This window comes from Mesoplodon densirostris, chromosome 4 (assembly GCF_025265405.1).
Source record: "Mesoplodon densirostris isolate mMesDen1 chromosome 4, mMesDen1 primary haplotype, whole genome shotgun sequence".
In the NCBI taxonomy this organism is placed as follows: domain Eukaryota; kingdom Metazoa; phylum Chordata; class Mammalia; order Artiodactyla; family Ziphiidae; genus Mesoplodon; species Mesoplodon densirostris.
The window spans coordinates 33,999,811-34,019,701 of NC_082664.1; the positions used below are offsets into that span (position 1 = coordinate 33,999,811).

General features: G+C 46.7%; 1 protein-coding gene across 1 annotated transcript in view; it reads right to left on the reverse strand.

The window, feature by feature from the left end:
* Positions 1-19,511, reverse strand: part of SUSD6 (sushi domain containing 6) — a 93,368-nt gene extending 73,857 nt beyond the window's left edge. The window contains exon 1 of the mRNA XM_060095933.1: positions 19,226-19,511. The gene's annotated coding sequence lies outside the window, so the exon portion shown is untranslated. The remainder of the gene's footprint in view (positions 1-19,225) is intronic.
* Between the last annotated feature and the right edge of the window lie 380 nt (positions 19,512-19,891).

The window sequence follows — 19,891 nt, forward strand, 5'->3', positions numbered from 1 at the left end:
CAATAATCCTGCCCTAAAGTTTTATTGGCAGCTCTTATTCTGGGAAGAGGAGAAAAGGGGGAGGAAGCATTACATTTTAAAAGCCTTGAGGCAGTGTTCTCCCTACCCAGTGAGTTTTCCTCCTAGGCAGAGCCTCCCCAGCGACATTTAGCAAGGCAGAGGCAAGAGATGGAAAAGTATCAACCTTGAGAGCCAGTACCAGTTCCTACAGAGAAAAGAGGCCCAAGATCCCACCCCACCTGGCTACGTGAAAAATGAGCACACAGTCAGGACGGCAGAATCAGCATGAAGCAGGCCCCAAACACATGGAGTAACCAGAATCGATGGAAACAAGTAGCTGGCCTTCCACAGTAACTGCTCTCTAGGGGAGACGACACTTGAGGACGGGCCAAGTGCTCATCCCAAAGTAGAGCTGCCCAGTGCAAGGCTCTGAGCCACAGGAAGGCCAGCTTGGCTCCCAAAAAGGTGGCCCCTCCTCAGAACCCTGACACCCTGCCAGCCACTGCCATCCCTGATCATCCTAGACAAAAGCAGCACAGTAACAGGTGAACAGTGGTGACCTCTGGAAGGAAAAATCACGGCTGATTTTCTCCCTCCGTGATTGCAAGTAACCTGTATTTCCTATTCTTTCTTCAAGAGACAAGTAGAACTTGTGATTTCTTAAATTTTTTGAAAACAAGTACGTTGATGGCGGAAATGAATTTGACATGTGTACCATGACAAAGAGCAAGTGCAACTTAGCCCTCTTTCCTAACCATTAAACAAGAATAAGAGGGAAAAAAGAGTGCAGACTGAATGAAGAACAGTTATTGGTTAAGACAACTTGGTGGATTCTCTGACATTTTCTAAACAAGTGCTTCCCTCCCACCTGTGACATATCCTGACTGCCTGAGAACAGTCACCCACACCCTTCACACAGGGGCTCGGAGAACTAAAACTGGGATGCTGAGAATATGTTATCACAAAGCTTTTTCCCAGTGCTTGGTTTAGGCTTCCTATGGTTGGCAAAAGGCCTTTCATAAGCCAGTGGCTTGTGTCAGTGGGAGAGGGATGTTTAGTTACCCTGCAGGACTCTACTCTGTAACTGGGGTGGCCATACTCCCAGTAACATGAAACCTCAGGATAATAAAAACAACAACAATAACAACAACATTGTTATTACTACCTGGAACCTGCCTGTCTAATCACTGTACAGGAATCTAAGCATTTTCCATCTAATATCTGATTTAATCTTCACAAGAACCTTAAAAGGTAGGTACTACTACTCTCTCCATTTCTGGACAGTGGTTAAATAACTTGTCCAAGGTCACAGAGATAGCAAGTTTACAAACTAAGCAGTCTGACCCCAAAGCATATAATCTCGCTAGAGGTTCAAATCAATTCCATGTTAGATAATGTAATTCATTTTAAATATCAAAATTATCCTGGATATGTTACAGAATAAGAGGCAAAGCTTCCATTCACTCTAAAAAGAAAACAGGAAGCTTTGAAGATGGTTCATACTGCTGCTTGCAGCTCTACATCCTCTTGAGTGGGCTTGGACTTGGCTTCCCAGCTCTACTTCAGAACCTAAGCAGAGGGAAGTATTTTAACATGCAGACCAACTCTAGGGCCCCAACAAGGGAAGGATTCCTGAGGTAGAGGGTGGATCAGGTGATTCTGAAGCACATATTGAGAAACACTGCTTTGGGGTATTCTAGGAAACTTTTTTTTTTTTGATTTATTTATTTTTTTGGCTGCGTTGGGTCCTCGTTGCTGCGCGTGGGCTTTCTCTACTTGTGGTGAGCGGGGGCTACTCTTCGTTGTGGTGCGCAGGCTTCTCATTGTGACGGCTTCTCTTGTTGCAGAGCACGGGCTCTAGGCACACAGGCTTCAGTAGTTGTGGCACACGGGCTCCAGCAGTTGTGGCTCACGGGCTCTAGAGCGCAGGCTCAGTAGTTGTGGCACATGGGCTTAGTTGCTCTGCAGCACGTGGCAATCTCTCCGGACCAGGGCTTGAACCAGTGTCCAGGCGGGTTCTTAACTGCTGCAACACCAGGGAAGCCCCTCTAGGAAACTTCTGAAGCCACTGCAGGATTTGAGAACTAGGTCATTAGATGTTGATGGCTAATTCCCCTGAACCGCTAATGAGACAGATAATCACTTTCAGTCATAGGCACCGCATGTGAAGAAAGCTGTTGATAGAATGGAGTGGAGGGAAGCAGGAATTCAGAGACTTCAATTCCCAAAGCTCTCTTTACAGACCTGCATCATCTGAGGAAGCCATGTGCCCCTAATCTTCCACATCTGAAATAACCTGGCTAGAAGCTGCCCCCCAAAATGAGATTGATTCCTCTGAAAAATAACTGCCAAAGATGCAGTTAACATTGCATATTAATGACCAAATTCAGATATCCTTAATAGAAACTTCAACACCAAAAGGCTGAGTGGGGAAGAGTTATTTTTTTTAATGTGTGATTTTTCGAAGTCCCAACACAAAGCTTGTTGCCTAGGTCTTTGCACTCATTTGTAAACTGAATAAAGATGCACTCGCTTTAAGGTTTCGCCTCTCTGTGTTTTAGTCAGTTAGTAAGTGTCCATCCACACATGTGAGCTCACCAGTTTTGTCCTTCCTCTGGCTTAAATTATCTATGTCAATTGCATTACTATCCAAGAAAGATGGCTCCAAGTTCGGAAACGGTTTTGGTAATTTGATTAAGTTGTACAGAAATGCTAGTGCTTTCTTGGGCACCAGTGACCTTTCCCTGATCCTTTCTGGTCTCTGAGGGTAAGTCCTGGCTGTTGCCTCCCCTTGAGGTGGGACCCCCTCTATTCTCTGATTTCCTCAGCCTCTTCACAGGGGCCACACAGTCCAGCCAAGACTTCAGATTGTCTGCTTCTGCTGCTGCCTACCAGCTGTGCCATCCTAGAAAGTGTTTTTTTACCCTCTTTTGGCATCAATTCTCACAACTGTAAAATGGGTATAATATAAGCAACCTACTCCGAAGTTGCTGTGAAGATTAAACAAACTAATATATATAAATCACTTGGAACAATGCCTGGCACACAGAAAGCACTCAATACGTGTTATCTTTTATCATGCCTCCACCTTGCAATACTAAGAAAGTTTTGCATGAATCTAGAGTTTTATATTTTTGAAGCAGTCTCAATTCATTATTACTACAATCAGCCCTCACAATAACCATTTAAGCGAGGCAGGACTTAAAGTTTATGGATGCTTCCTGCTATAAGGAAAAGGAACTGACCTGGCCTGTTCCTCATGAGCTGTTTGCTCATTAGTCCCAGTCACTGGGTCAGAGACCCATCTCCGTCATCTTTGGATACCACTCCCCACACACATGCCAGCAGGCGTCAGTAAATCAAGGCTGAACTGCACTGAAGGTTTACAGCAAGGGCTAGCCGTGCTATAAACAGAGCAACCCCAGCCTTAAGGCAAGGAGCGGGGGAACAAGTCAGAGTCCCTGTTCTAGGGAATTCCTGGCTACCCTGAATACAGAGACAAGAGGGCTAATTTCCTAGTCCTGACTCCCACCTCATCCCCGAGAGGAAAAGGAGCAGCTGCAGGAGAGGGAGCAGCCAGAGGTCACTTAGAGGGAAATGGCAGAACTGTCCCTGCACAACCTCGAAGGCAGCAGGGAATCAGGATAATACAACACGGCGTTACCCAGCCCCTCCCGCCGGGCCAAATGGGGATCCATAAATGCGGTGTTTCAAAGGCGAATAATGCTGCCTTCACTAACTGAAATGGGAGTTGCTTTTGAGTAGAGTACAGGCCAGTCTATAAACACCAGGGATTAAAAGGCTTCCTGTGGGGCCCGACTGCCACCGGCCTAAAGACGGAGTCTATCTGGCCCTCCAGACCCCAAACAAACTCCATGGCACTTCCTTCAGGGAAGAGCTGCCATCATCCAATGGTACACCCCCTCAAAGTGATACCGTAACCCTTTTTTTCTTCTTCTTTTTTTCCACTTCAGATCACTTTGCTAAGCAACCTCCCCTTTCCGCATCCTGCACCCAGCACCACTCACTCCCCAGCGGCCCCCCAGCAGCTCCCCACCTGACCCTGTCCTCCGCTCTCCAGGCATTTGTTTTCTGCCTCCCTCACCACCTCATCCTCCATGCCAACAACTTCCTAATGCACATGTATTTTATCTGCCATGAAAACAACACAGGCTTCAGAATCCTCCCAACCTTGGTTCGGGCTGCACACAGTTACTTACAGTACTTAACTTTTCAGAGCTTGGTTTTCTGATCCATGAAGTGGAGACAGGCCCTCCTAGGTACAAGGCCTAGCACAGGGCCTGGCACAGAGCGTGCACTCAATACTTACTGCCTTGTCCCACTCCCCACGGGATTCTTCTTCTTCCTTCTTTCCTGGGCTCTGTGACCCTGATACAGTCACTCTTTCTAGGTATCACACCTGCTACATCCAAAGGTCTCAACTCAAAGGAGTGACTCAAATGAGGAACATTTTAGTCCCCGATGTTATCTGTGTAGCAGGCACATTCTGGGCACATGGTCCCATCAGCAACCTTCAAATTACAATAAAGAGAGGACTGGTCACCTTCTATCCCCCCACCACAAATGACCCATTTAATGAGAAAAGTAACCAGAGCGGATGGGAGGACACGGAGTTGAGAGTCACTTGTGGCAGAAGCAGGAGATAAATAAAGGCCTCTGTAAGGTAAGGGTAGCATTTCCACATGCAACTAAAAACCCCAAAAGGAAAATTCCCATAATTCCACATTTACATGTAAAATTTTTAAATCAATTCTGACAGCAAGAACATCTGCCAGATTTGCTAGAAACACCATCTGGTTCATTTCTGATAAGCCCCAGGCACAACTTCACACAGGCCAGGAACTGCCTACAGTTTGGTTCCCAAAAGGTGGCATCCTCCATGACAGCTCCAAGGCAGTGGCCACCCCTCCCTCCCTGGGGCCCGAAGGCTGCTCCTGCTAGTTCATGATTAGACTTGAAATTAGCCCGGAGCTTGACTCTTCTGTAAGTACCTCCTCCAAAACTTCCAGGCATCACCCTTATAACCAGAATTAATTGAAGCAAGTCTGTCTTCAAAAACCCGATAAATACTACAGAAACATGACAAACAGCAGGAACAACTTGTGTTTCAGAGGGGCTTTCATAAACCAGGTGGGAGGGCAGCTTCTCCACTGAAGAGTCTTATTTTTCAATTAGCTAAGAGTAAGAGGGTCCCCTCCACGAGGTCTTTAAGCTCCTCCAAGTACCTTCCTTTTGCCAAGCCAAGAGGAAACACTTTGATGCACTTCGTGGAGGTCTTCAGGCCACCATAAATAAGGAAAAGAAAGCAGCCTGGGAGTCAGAGCAGACTTGTCTCAAGGTGCAATGACTTGGTTCGTGGTGCCTCAACAGCAGGCCTATCCTTCAGATCCTGATGGGGAATTAAGCATAAAATGTGAACCCAACACCTACAGCAAGAATATACCCCAAAGAAAAATGGACTACAAGGTTCACCAGCCACCACTAAACACAAATGGAAAAAGGTGTATTTGAAACACACGAAAACAGGATAAAAACTATCATGTGCAAGAGCCTGTACAAATATGCACACCCCTGGGACTTCCCTGGTGGTCCAGTGGTCAACGACCCGCCTTCCAACGCAGGGGACGCGGATTGGATCCCTGGTCAGGGAACTAAGATCCCACATGCCGTGGGGCAACTAAGCCCGCCTGCTGCAACTACTGAGACCATGCACTCTGGAGCCCGCACGCCACAACTAGAGAGCCCACGTGCTGCAACTACTGAGCCTGCGCACTCTGGAGTCTGCGCACCACAACTAGAGAGATGCCCACACGTCGCAACGAAAGATCTCACATGCCACAACAAAGATCCTGCGTGCCACAACTAAGACCCGATGCAGCCAAATAAATAAATAAATATTCAAATAGGCACACTCCTTCTTCTAGTCCACTAAGCAAACCTGGGTTGGTAAAACTTTAAACACTGTATTGCCTGTATTGTTCACCAATGTTTGGTATTTCATGACCCTTGTGAAGACGGAGCAAGGCAAATGTGGTAAAGAGAGAACTGAGAAGGCAAGGGTGAGAAGCATGCAGTACAAACCGAAGGTGAGAAACTGGGGCATAATCAGCTCTGGCCTCACAACTGGGTTTGGGGATGAGAATCTCTCACTCTCTGAAAACAATGCTGGGCAGAAATCACTCAGCGTTTTTTCTTCGCAAAATGTGAATACACAGAACAGGAGCCCACAGCGAAGCTCAAAACTGATTTCCCACCAAGTGTGGCTTCTACTCACCCATTCAGCCGCACAGACAGGCAGCTAGCTGAGGAGCAGGTAGGAAGCCACCAGCAGTACCAAAGTGGTGTGGAAACAGGCCTACCCCAGAGAAGCTGGGCGTCCTTGTGCTGGCCTTCCAGGACAGAAGGAGGAGGGCTGGGAGGCTGTGGGCGTGGACTCCAGCAGCAGGGCAGTTTAACAGAGAAGGCCAGACTGGAGGAGCTGAGAAAACTGAACCCACAACAAGGGCAGTGGTCAGGAGTCCACCACCTGACAAGCCAGGAGGATGTGAAAGAAAAGCAAGAGGAAACAAGCCCCTCCCTTTTGTCAATCTGGATGCGGTCCATCTGCCTTAGAAAGGCGAGGAAGGATGTGGCCCTAAACTGGACTCTCCCCTTCTCGGACGCTCAATAATCTCCGCTGTCCAGACCAGCAGCATGTTTCACATCCAGCACCTGGCTGGTGCTTCGTGTTTGCCCATCGGTGAGACCTCCCTGGTTTGCTACCTGGGCCAACAGGCCACACAAGCATCAGCATCACCATTTCTGCTGCTAACTCAGCCCTTGGCCTTAAGACAGGACACTTGTCCTAAACTACTCTGTGCCTCACATTCTGTAACTTTAAAGTGGGCGTCACTCCCACCTCACTTCCAGGGTAACTGAGAGGATAATAGCCAATAACAGATAATATTTACTGAGCACTTACTATGGGCCAGGTACCAGGCTAGTTGCTTTCCATGTCTCCTCCAAACCCCCCTATGTAGTAGATACTGATGTTAACCCCCATTTTCAGTTTAAGAACTGGGGCTTAACAAAGAAACTTATCCAAAGTACACAAGCCAGACAGAAAATCTAACACTACTAAAAGCAAGGGTCAAATACTAATTAATACCACTTCTTCCCCAAATAAACTGCCATGAGTATCTTTTACTTGTCAGACACTGAACCTAGTGTTTTAATTATCCCATTTTATTTGATTTTCATAACAATCCCATGAGGGGTTACTTTTCAACATAATTTTAATTATTTAAGTTATACATGCCAATAGTGAAAATTCAAATGAAACAAAAAGAAAGTTTAAGAAGTTATAGTTTCCTGTTACCCTTTATCACCCCAGAATTCCCACCCCAGGTAATCATTAATATTCTGGTAGCTATCCCTCTAGAGACAGGTAGCGGTAATATTATCATCTCCATTTTACAAGTGATAGAACTGAGCATCTGAGAGGTTAAATTTGCTCAAGGTCATACAGCTGGGAAGTGGCTGAGCTGAGACGGGAAGCAAGGCGAGTCTGATCCCAAGGCCCGCTCTCCTCCACCGCCTCCCACTCAGGACCCACTCCTTGAAACAATCGTCCATTTTCATTCACCATAGGAGAGGGGGAAGCTCTGCTTGGCCCACAGCCAGCCTCACTTCTCCACTTTCCCAACCAAATGGAAAAAGCAGACAGGCTGTCCGAGCACACCCTGCCCCAGGAACATTGGCACTGCTTTGTGTTTTTCAAATCTAAGCTGTCCTGGATGAGGCAGGACCTTCACCTCCAACCTCCTCACTGCCCAGACAGGCTCATCTTCTGCCTCTGAAAGTAAGGGCAGGACAATGGGGAAGAGGAGGTCAAGCCAGGCCTACAGGAGACCTTGGATCCCCCTGTCAGCAAAAAAGGACACTCTTCAGGAGCTCTTAGGAGTACTGAAGCGAAGACAGTCCGCCTTTGGAAACAGCTGTGGGGGGCATCTCAGGAAGGCCCCGACCCACAGTTGGTGCCTAGAGTCAGAACACACCTGCAGAAAGACAGAACAAGACTGCAACGATACCGATACAGACTGCAGAGCCCTCAAAATCCCCATCACAGGGCCCTGAGAACCCAAGGAACTTAGAAGTTCTGCTCTGGCTCACCCCCAAATGGACCTCTAATAACCTGGAAACTGCATGGGTTTCTAGATACCAGGGTTTTGCCCCTGTGGCCTCCCAGCTCCTCCAAAAAATAAAAGTAAAAACCTTCTCAGACTATATGGCAATGCTTTTTCCTTAGTTAGGAGATGAAATTTGCCCTTTCTAATTGCCCTTTCTAATTACACACACTTTCACATCTCTGTCCCATCAGTACACAAAAACATACCGACCTTTAGAGTACCTATGCTGAGATGGGGGTAGGGACGAGGAAAGGGGTTGTTACATTGCTTTCCACGCACAAGTTAAAATTTATCAAGTCTGCAATTCCAAGAACTTCCCTATTTCCCAGCAGGATACCAATGTTTGATTCAGCCTCAGCCATGGCTGACTCAGCATCCCTATTTACAAGCACAGTGGATGCTAAATGTCCACTGGTTACCAAAGGCCTTGGCTTTCCCATTTGTAAAATGGGACTGAAACCTTTCTCACAGTAATTATCTGATTTCTTATGTGAAAGCACTTTGTAAAATAAATAAATCTTTATTGCTGTTAATATGAATGCCCAACCTACATAAGTAAATGAAGAGGAAACTTAAACCACCCCTTCCCTCCCCAAGGGGTTTGACATCTATGAGGGGAAAAGATTAACCAAAACACAGGAGAACAATTCAAAACCTTGGTTATACTGTGCTGCAAAGAATCCCTGTGGGGAGATGATTATATGGGAAAGAGCATCCAATACTTGTTCTATTAATAAATGAGTTCAGATGCACTGCTTAACAAACATCTACTTGTTACCATCCACAGAAAGTTTTACCAACACCAAAGGCTCTGGAATCTGTTCATTCACTGTCACTCACACACACATCCCAAGAAAAACTGTCAGTGTTTGCAGGGAGCAGCCCTTCTTTCAAAGATGTGATTTTTCAAAAGCATTCACAGACCTTCAAATGAGATGACCCACACAATTATATTTTGTAATTCCAGGAGCAAAGGAACCGCCCCCAGAAGAGTTCAGTTCTGGAGAACAAACAGAAACAAGCCATCCTGTGTTAACTACTTCCTTGCCTGCAACCAGATTCACAGTGGATAACATACATATATGTAAAAAAGGCCAAACCAGTAGATGCACACATGTAAATTGGCTTTAGGGTATGACTGATGCCTCCTGAGGCTTTTAAAAGAATGACAGAGTTTTCCAGAAACAAAGACCTGTGCTTGAAAATTAGAAGGGGTGACTCTCTGGTCTCGGATCAAAATTCATAAGGGTTCCTATAGATTGTTTTTGACTGGCCTTGCTAAAACATTTTGGACAACAGCCAATACCCTCTCTTTCCTTCTCCTCCTCCCACCTCCCACCTCCATGGTTCCTGAGCTGTCTTCTTTTCCTGCCACCAGTCAGAGTAAACTTGGTGAATGTTAACAGCTTTTATCACCTTGTTTATATTTGTTTTTCACTCAAACCAAGCCTCCCTCCAAATGTTTCTTTTTAGAATTTCATCAATAATACCACTCTTACATTCCTTGTCATCAAGGCTTATGGACTCAAGGTCACCTTGCCCTCTCACCCTTTTTACTTTAATCCTCTATACCGGGTCAATCCTTCTCAACCAGTCAATTAATCCAGGAGCTGAGTATAAAGAAGTGGACAAGACAGTCACTGACCTCAGGGAACTTCCAGTCTCAGCCTAGAACCTGAGCCTACACGGAGATGGCTTACCCACAGAGGTAAAACATACGGGGATGTGCTTTTATTGGGACCCTTATTTGTGCCCGTAGTGTACTAGGTCCTTTACTGCCTCCAGCAAGTTATAAAGCCAGATATATCAGGAAGAGACACAAATTAACATATCTAAAATTGAGGCTTGAAGGAAACGGACAAAAAAAGATTCCCTAAGGAACTCACACCACTGATCCTACCTATTTCCCTTCTCCCAATTTCTCACTGTTGAATTCACACCCGCTTTTCTCTCTAAACTAAAAACAAACCCCCCCCCAAAAAAAACACTTCAGGGTCAGAAAACATTCCCACATTAAAAACTGGCTAGTTAAGTAAAGCTGGAAAACTGGAATCCTCACACCAAACTCCTAGACCGAGCTTGCTCTACAGAGAAAGGCAATTTGCTCTCTTGCTAGGGAGGCCAGGAGGAATTCTCCAAGGGTATTTTTCAAGTCCTCCTCCTTTCCAGGGTGGCTGCTGGTTTGGAGCACAAATGTCCCTAAAAAAGCCAGAGTCACTCCTTCAGAGTAGCCAAGCTGAAAGCCTGCTTTACACAACAGATTCCTCCAACACTACTGTCAAATTAAATAAGCCGTTGAGTATTCCCCCAGACTGTTAACTTCATGAGGGCAAGTGCTGTGTGCGTTTTGTTCTTGTTCACAACTGCATACCTAGCACTTAACCACCACGGGCATTCACTAAATACCTGCTACACAAATGACCTGACTTCCTTCCTTCCTCTTGGTTGCTGCAGCAACCCTCTACCCACCTCCCACCAGCCTGACATCACAGCCCAACCAGATTTTCAGCTCACAAATTATGAGAACTTGAAGGTGCGTGTAAAGGGGAAAATAAGATGGACCAATGAAATCTTACGCAACCCAGAGCCTGTTCTTCTTACCATCCTGCTGTGTAACAAGCAAAATTCTCACAGGACTGAAACGAGGAGGTAGATGGCCTTCCCGTGGCAGAGTGTCTGCCCGGGAGTGGATGAGAATCAAGGATTGATAAAAGTGTGCACCAGCCAACATACCATTTGTTAATTCTCTAAAAATGTCCTGAGCATGCCAACTGAAAGAACAACACCCACTGAACACCAAACTGCTCACTGGTTTTCTGGGATGGAGAAAGCTAGCATATATGACACCTCAACCCAAGAAGTCTATTTCCTTCCTGGCTGGTTAGAGACACAGTTAGAGACGTGTGTTCACACTGCATTTGGAAGGGTGGCTGACCCACATGAAATAAACCTGAGGATATCAGAACCACAGTTGTGAAGGGTTTCAGTCTGCTAGGAGGGAGGGGCCACCAGCCGTCCTAGACAGCATGTTCTCAAATACTGGGCAGTCCTACTACACCTAGGATGCCACCAGCACCTACCTGCCACTGTCCCACCTGGGTGAGCAAGACACAAAGGGGAAAATGACTCAGGAACCACATCCCATTGGCCTGGAGTCAGGTGGTGTTTTCTAAATTGTAAGGAAGCACAGTACAGAGATAAAAGAGTTAAGCAGGCCCAGCCTAAGCACAACTCCCATTTTAAGAACAGTTCTTCTTAAGAACTGAATTTAAAGACTCATTCCCTTTTGTAATTTCACTATTAGACTCAAAACCACAATCACAGAAGGGATAGGAGTTTGTTCCTAACAATATGAACCACATACCCTTCTGGGCTCCAATCCCCTTTCCTGGAACAGGCCCAGAGAAGAGAAGTTGATCACACTAGGATAGAAAAAGTACCAGACTAGGAATCTGCAGCCCTGGCTTCTCCCCTGGCCCTGTCATCACTTAGGAAAATGAGCTCTGAGCAACCATTTCCCATTTTTCTATTCTATAAAGTGAGGCTGTAAAATGAGACCATCCTCGGAGTCCCATCCTCCCAACCCTAGCATTTCATGAGCTCTCTCTGGTCACATGCTTGGCTTGCTGTGCAAGAAGTTTTGGTAACATCTGGATACTACAGTCAAGCATTCAAATCTTCAGATAAGAGTCCTGTCTCCTTACTCAGCCTTTTGAGACTCCTAGCACTTGGGAACAGAATTTGTATTAACAGGTAGAGCCCACTCCAAATCTAAAACTTTTGGCAGTGAACAGTGGCAGGGAAGTTATGGCTGCATTCATACACATTTACACACACACACACACACACACACACACACACACGAGGGAACTTTCTGGAAAAACTGGTACTTGGACTTGCTCCAGGTGAAGGAACCTGAAACAGGTACAGGGGAAGACGATTCAACTTCCTAGTTTTTGTCTGGCTTGTTGGACAAAGGGCATGAGCCCTGTGTCCCGTGTGTTTCTGAGGTAGAACTATCTTGACTCTCTGACCCTTAGGTGGCCTACACATGCACACTTTCAAGAGCTTCTGGGAGGGATCTAGGAGCAGGAAAAGCAAGACCAGCTATTGGTTCCAAATGCTAGGAATTCCAATTAGAACAAGAGTGAAAGGAGGCACTGCACTATTTCAGTACTGAGGCTGCTACGATGTAAAACCACCCAGGGGTAGATTAATCTGTAGAGGAAGTGACACTCCCAGCAGCACCGTCCGTTCCTCTTTGTGTCTGGCCTGGTCTGTATTTTAAACCTCGGGTGCAACTAAGGTCCACCAGTAAGAGCCCGTAGGAGCCGTTCTAAAGAACATTCTTTCTCAGGCCTGCGTTTAAACCACACTCACAGCCCCTCTCCCTCCCCCCCTCACGGGCTGGCTCTCTATTCAGCAAGCATGCCACTCCCCAGTCTAGCAGCAGCCTCCAAGCAGGTGCACAGAACCCTCGCATGGAATTTTTCATAAGGAAAGGGAAAACTTCCGAGAACTATAAGTTACATTGATAAGGAAGGCTCTGTGGGGTTCATGGTAACACTCTCTCCAAAAGACACAACTGAGGCTTCATGCTGAAACCACACCCCCCCTTTTTTTAAAGAAGCAGTACATGTGCACTGAATCCAGGCACTAATGTATCTGTCAGCTCTCACTACTGTTTAAAGTTCCACACCAAAGATTTGGAAACAACGCTACTGGAGAGTTCAAACCTCTTAAACACTATATATATATATATACACACACACACACACACACACACACGTGTATATATATACATACACACACACACACATATATATATATATATATATATATATATGTGTGTGTGTGTGTGTGTATGTATGTATATGTGTATGTAGCACCTTTTCTTAATTCAGGGCAATACCCTCAACACCACAGGACCAAGAGATTTCGCTATACTGTTCTTGCCCAAACAAACTACATAACCAAGTAGAACGTTAACTCCAAAGTAGAAATATGGATGCAGCTTTTAAAATATCTCCCTGAGAAATGAGAACATATGTCTACATGAAACCCATGGGTTCATGGCAGCATTATCCAAAATAACCAAAAAACACAAACAACCCAAATGATCATCAGCTGATGAATGGATAAACAAAATACAGTAATATATCTAAACAACAGATTATTCAGCAATAAAGCAGAATGAAGTAGCGATATATGCTGCAACATGGATAAACCTCAGCAACATCAGGCTAAGTTAAAGAAGCCAATCATTAAAGACCGCATATTGTATGATTCTATTCAAACGAAATGTCCAAACAGGTAAACTATAGAGAGCGGATGAGTGGTACCCCTGGGCTAGGGGGATTATAGAGGAATAGGGACTGACTATAATGGAGTTTCTTTTGGGGGTGATGAAACTGTTCTAAGATTAGAGTAGGTAAGATTATGGTGATCGCTGGACAACTCTGTAAATATACTAAAATCCACTGCTTGTACACTTTAAATGGATGACCTTTATGATATATAAATTATGTCTTAAAGCTGTTTTTAAAAAATGTCATATGACAAAATAAAATCACCCCTCCAAAAAAATAATCTCCTTGAGAAAACTTAGAAATAATCTAGATGTATGAGAGAGGGTATTTAAATCACAGCTGATCTATTTGATGGAATTTTAGAAAGCCACTAAAAATAATTATAAAGGCTATGTGTTATTATAGGAAAATGTTTATGCTATAACGTTAAATGAAAAAAAAAAAAAGAAATACAAAATTGAATGTTACAAGGACTACCAACTAAAAGAAAAAGTATGGGGCCTCCCTGGTGGCGCAAGTGGTTGAGAGTCCGCCTGCCGATGCAGGGGATGCGGGTTCGTGCCCCGGTCTGGGAGGATCCCATATGCCGCGGAGCGGCTGGGCCCGTGAGCCATGGCCGCTGGGCCTGCGCGTCCGGAGCCTGTGCTCCGCAACGGGGGAGGCCACAACAGTGAGAGGCCCGCATACTGAAAAAAAAAAAAAAAAAAAAAAAGTAGAATACATGGAAATGATGTTTGTGTTAGGTTGGTAGAATCATAGTGGTTCCCCCGCTCCATTTCCCAAGCTTTCCGTAATCTTGTCCCAGTGTATTGACGATTAAAAACAAAACAAAACCAAACCCTCAGTCTTCCCTCAGTTTGCCTTGACTGCAACTTAAAATGCAAAATAAGCAAAACCACCTTGTTCTCTTTTTCAAGTTCCCTTTTTTAAACTTCCATCCACTTAGTTATTGAGATCAACTAAGAACAACTCAAAGAACGAAGAGTGGGATAAACACTCCCCTTCTCCTATTCCCAGAAGCTAGTTTCATTTTCCTGGCTTTGTCAGAAACCAAAGCCTAGTCTAGCCAAAATTTCAGCAAGGAGAGTCTACACACAGGGCAACTCATGTTCTGTTCTTGAACTTGTGTGGGTGAAGGCAAGTCACTGCTGGCAGGAGGCTGGATTTGGAAAGATTAGACTTTCCCCCTCCTTAAAAAAGGACAGAAAGAAAGGGGAAGTTGGGAAAAGCCCCTGTTTGTGTCTGTCCTCTGAGGTTTTGTGTCCAATCTCCAACTACAGGAGGAAAGAATCCTGAGTCATTTAATCTTTCACCACAGAAGATCCTCTTCTGAGTAATAAAGAATTGTCAGTCACCACCTCTGCCGTCTGCAAACCCACTGAGAACCTATTACTATCATCAGGAATCCCAGGCTACCTGTCCCCAAATCAAGCAATGGGGCTCTGCCAAAAAAAAAAATAATAATAATGGTACGTGTGTGGGGGAAGGGAGAATACATTTAAGGGCACACTGCTATCAGGTAATTTTAAGGGTCCACCAACACTGGAGACAGAAACAGGGAGCTACATCTGTTTCTGCTTGAGAAAAATGCTTCAGTAATATCCTGTCTCTGGAGTACTGCGTGAATTCTTGGCACGCGGCTTCAGATGCTTCAAGTGTGGCTATTTTCCTTTTTTGAGATGTAAGAGCCAGGGAGGGAGAATACATCACAGGCAACACGAGAGTCTGTGAAACCCGTTCAGTTCTCACCACAATCACTGCATTTTCTGCTATTGCATTTTCTGCTCCGTGAGTCTCTCACGGAGACTCAACTGTCCCCTAGCCCTGACAGCAGCACAGGTGGCCTTTCACAGCTGAAGTGACCCAACTCGGCACCACCGAGAGGCCTACCAACAGAGTGGAGACTTCCACACTCGGGTAAGAACCAGAGGATGAGAGAGCAAATAGAGGAATCCTGCTGGCTTCTAGGCCAAAGAACTAAAAGGGAAAGAAAAGGAACAGCATCACAGACACAGGTGAGCACAAGAAAAAGGAAGCATCCACAGGTGCCCGACAGGCTCTGCCACTAAAACCTAACCCTTGTAAGAGGTGCCTCTTTCCCCAGTACCTCTACTTTTTCAGATAAAGGTTTCACACGGATACATGGAACTTACAGCCATCTAAGGGAACAACGGCTGCTGCCCTGAATCCTAGCCGGGGCAGGAGTGAACACATCTTGATGCTCAAGGACGGTCACCCCCATGCTGTCCTGAAACTGTCATTGGTCTCAGATCCACAGCTGTTAGCACCTTCAAATACTCATCACACACACACACACACCCCCAGCCCCAACCCTGAGCTGCAACCTTCATTCCCACCAATGGGGAAACAGCCCTACCACATTACAGGTATCATTTCTCACTGCTCTAGTTTCCAAGTTTCCTGCAATGTGGCAACATAACTTAAAAATACTAATGTTTTAAAAACCATTCCCATTAAGTGAAGCCTCACCACGGTGGGATATGTGGGTGGCCCCTAGACTTAAGCCATCTTGAGGAGAAACCAGGGGAAACAGTCTCTATTATCATACAAGCAGGTGTCCTAATCCTCAACACTCAAGTCTGCACCACAGCAATATTTGCTTTCAAAGTTTAAAAAAAATAAATAAATAAAAGGCACTGGGCTTCTTCCTCTCCTTGTTCCTTCCCATCTTTCTCCTACTGCTTGAGGGAATGCACTCTACACAAGACTTCCTTACTGTCTAGGTGGATGAAAAGAGGGAAAACGAATCCTGCTTGGAAGCTTTCGCTAGATCACATGTCACATTTAGGAGCTCAGTAAAACGCTTCATGCATGGCAATTACACAACTGGGCCTAGTGGGTCTGCAGACATTCAGGCCTCCAAGTAGGCATTTCAGGCCTGTAAGCAGAAATCACATCCCTGTTGCTGCCTCTCAGTGAATCGTCCCTGAGGAAATGGGGAACTAGAGGGGAAGACAAGCACATGTGCTCTCTGGCCTTCCTTCCCTGCCTGCAAGAGGCTCTGCTAAAGACATTCTCCCCAGTTCACTTGTTTTGGTACGGAAACGAGGAAGATTACGTGGCTCACTAATTTTTAAAGAAATACTGTAATTCTCTGAGCCCACAGACAGATACCAGTAGTTACCTGGCTATCAGAAGAGCTAAGAATGCGGAAAGAGAGTACTAGGAAAGATTTAAAACATAAGGCAAGTTTTTTTCTGGAGGATGTAAAAGCATAGAGGAAGTGAAACAACGCTGAGGAGCAATAAAGTTGAAATAAGTTCTTACTTTTAAGAAGCCAGATGAATGATTCCCTTTGGACGGGGCATATGTGTGTGTATGGAGGGGGAAGGTAGCTATAGGAATTGCTGCCCTGGGAACGGCAAGGAGGAAACCCCCTGCTAGGAGATGCACCATTACATAAGAGCACAAGTTCAGTCACCACATAATGGAGACCTGCCAGGAAAGCAGACAAAGTGCTGAGGTCTCTTCATCTGCCAGCCTGCATCTGTAAAACCTCATTCTACCTTTCTTCCTCTTCTTTCTATCTGCCCACATTCTGGGCTTTGAGAAGGCAAGCCTCAGCAAATAAGTTGAACTGCCATGTGACAGTGGGTTTGCTCTTCGGGTTTAAGCACTGCAGGGCAGAGGAGAGGCAGGTCCTAGTCTGAGCGCTCAAGGACCTGTCCCCGTCTAGCTGTAGGTAAGGTTTGGTTTCATATGCCATTTCTACTACAGTACCCAAAAGACCACCCTGTGGTCAGGGAGTTCTATTTATCAGGACTGGTATCAGTATTGTTCTCTATTTAACGCACTGGTCAGGACTTCCTTAAGCAGCAAAGGGCCACCAATGAAAATTAACAACATAAACCAAAATAAATTGACTTAAAAACCATGAACTCCGTAAGAAATGGCAGGGTTCTGTCCTGTTCACTGCAGTAACCCCAATACCTAGCACAGTGCCCGGCATATATTCTGTATCACAAATACTTGTGAGTACCAAATAAAAAAAAAAGAATGAATGAACACACGAATGTTGTGCAAACATACCATAAATGTGTACCTTGGAGAAAGAAATAAGGATGCACATGATCTGAGAAAGCCTGAGCAAGTAGTGCTTTGGAAAGAGTCTAGAAAGACTCCAGTTTCAATTTTACCAAATGGTAAGCAAACTAGAAATTAACAGTATAATCTAGTAGTTCAGGGTGAGGGCTCTACTATGAGATACCTTTGTGACCTTGGGCAAGTTATTTGTTTGGCTTTGCTCTCATCTGAAAGAATGAGAATAATGGCAAAATCTACCACAAAAGTTTGTTGTTTATTAAATGAGATCAAGAAAGTAAAGTTCTTGGCACAAAACTCAGTTCACAGTAAGTCCTCAAGAACTTTCCCCTGTTATTGCTATTATTTTTTCATTATTAAGTATCTCCTCTACTGAGGGGAAGGTAGATGTACTCCCCACGCCCCAAACTCTGAAAATTTTCATTTCTGGTTGAATATGCATCGAGCTAAAAATGGAAAGCCCAGAAAATTCAAAACTCAATGCCAAGCACATGTCTCTACTAGCCTCCACTAGATGGTGACAATTTGGGTGTGGAATTCCCAAAACAGAAAAGGTGCATGTATGCATTCACCCCATTCATACATATTTTTTAAATCAGAGCAATGAAAAGAACAGAAGTGAATTAAACAGTGTAAAGGATGGAAAGACACTCGTCACCTCTGCAGACCTAGAAAGGGTGTAAAATACCTACGGTTTAATTGAACTGGGTAGTTTCACTGCACCTCTGTACAGAGCACACACAAGCCCAGTTAGCAAGAGCAGTAATGCCCAGCGAGCCGCCTGCCACCAGGGGACATTCTATGGGAACAGCAGCATCAGGCCTCACTGCTGAACTTCCCTCAAACCAGCTGGAGATTTGTTCTCGACGCCTCTTTTCTCCTGGGTCTTACAGTCCCCAAAACCACCTCCCCCTCCTGACCTCCTTACAGGTAACTTCTCCCACTTCAGCAGCCCCACGGTCACAACCCTGTGGGAGGGTCAGACCGACACCAGTATTTGTCTCTAAAACCCAGAAGTGAAAAAAGAAAGTCTACATACATAAACAGGAAGTGGTTTCGGTGCGTCTCGGCCCGGATACTAAGAAAAGTTTTTGAGATTAAAGACCAGACGAGGCGCGGGGGCTCCAGAAAGCTCTGGCGCTCGCACACCCGGGCTCCAAGGTGCCCTCGGAAGTCCACCATCGCTAAGCCGACCCTGCCCCAGCACAGGACCCACAGCTTTAGTTGCCTTGACGGAAAAGCAGTAACAGAATTAAAGACAGCCAGCCTGTGACTACCTCCCAGCGACCTGCAAAATGTGGTCTCCACCGTGAATTCCGAGCCGGAGCGCGACGCCGCACGTCCGGCGAGGCCCGGGCGGCGCGCCCCGATTCCGGCCACCAAGCTCCCGGCCGCAAGCCGGCCGGCCAGTCTTCCTCCCGGCCTCGGCACAGCTCCCCGCCGCCGCCCTCCCGGCCCACGCCGGCACCGGGCTCGCCGCCGGGCGTCGGGGTGACAGCCGGGCCGGCGCAGGAAGCGCGGAGAGCAGCCGACGCGGGGCGGCCGTCCGGGCTCCCCAACGTCCCTCCCGGGCGGTGCGCCGGTCCTGCGCCCCTGACAGCCGGCCGAGGGCGCCGGTGACACAATGCCCGGCCCCTCCGCCCCACGGCCGCGGTGACAACTCACCCGGGGAACGGCGCGGCGACCTCCGGGAGGCGGACGCTCGCAGCTTCCGCGGCGCAGGGATCCGCTCCGCCGCCCGCGCGCGCCCGCAGCCCTCTTGGGTCTTGGCGAGACCCCGTGTGCCCTTGTCTGGCTGGAGCTGCGGGAGGAGGAGGCGGGAGGCAGGGGACGAGGATGTCGCCGGCTTAGGAGAATGGAACACGGCGGTCGTAGCAGAGGCAACGGCAGCAGTACGCGAGTCACCGGCCCAGCTGTACCGCGCGGGCGGGGGAGGCCCGCGGAGGGGGAGGGGAAGGGGAGGGCGAGGGGCGGGGCCAGGCGCGCACGCAACCAGCGCCGGCGTCGCGCTGCCGCGACCGCCCCGCTGGGAAGCCCCGCCGGTCGACGGCTGGAAGCACGCAAGCGCCGCCGGTCGGCCCGCACGCCCCGCGGGAGGCGAGACTGGGTGGGCGGGGGGTGTTCTTAAAGGCACCGTCACGCCAGCGCTGCTAGAGTGGACCGGGTGGTGGTACAGATTCAGACTGAGATGCCTTTGCGCTGCACTCTCCAGTTCTTTTACTATTATTATTGTATTATTATTTGGATTATTCGGATATTATTTGGATTACTATTATTTGCAAAGAATTGGTTTGCTCTCCGGTCGACAAGGCGCTTTCATTCCTGTTGCCT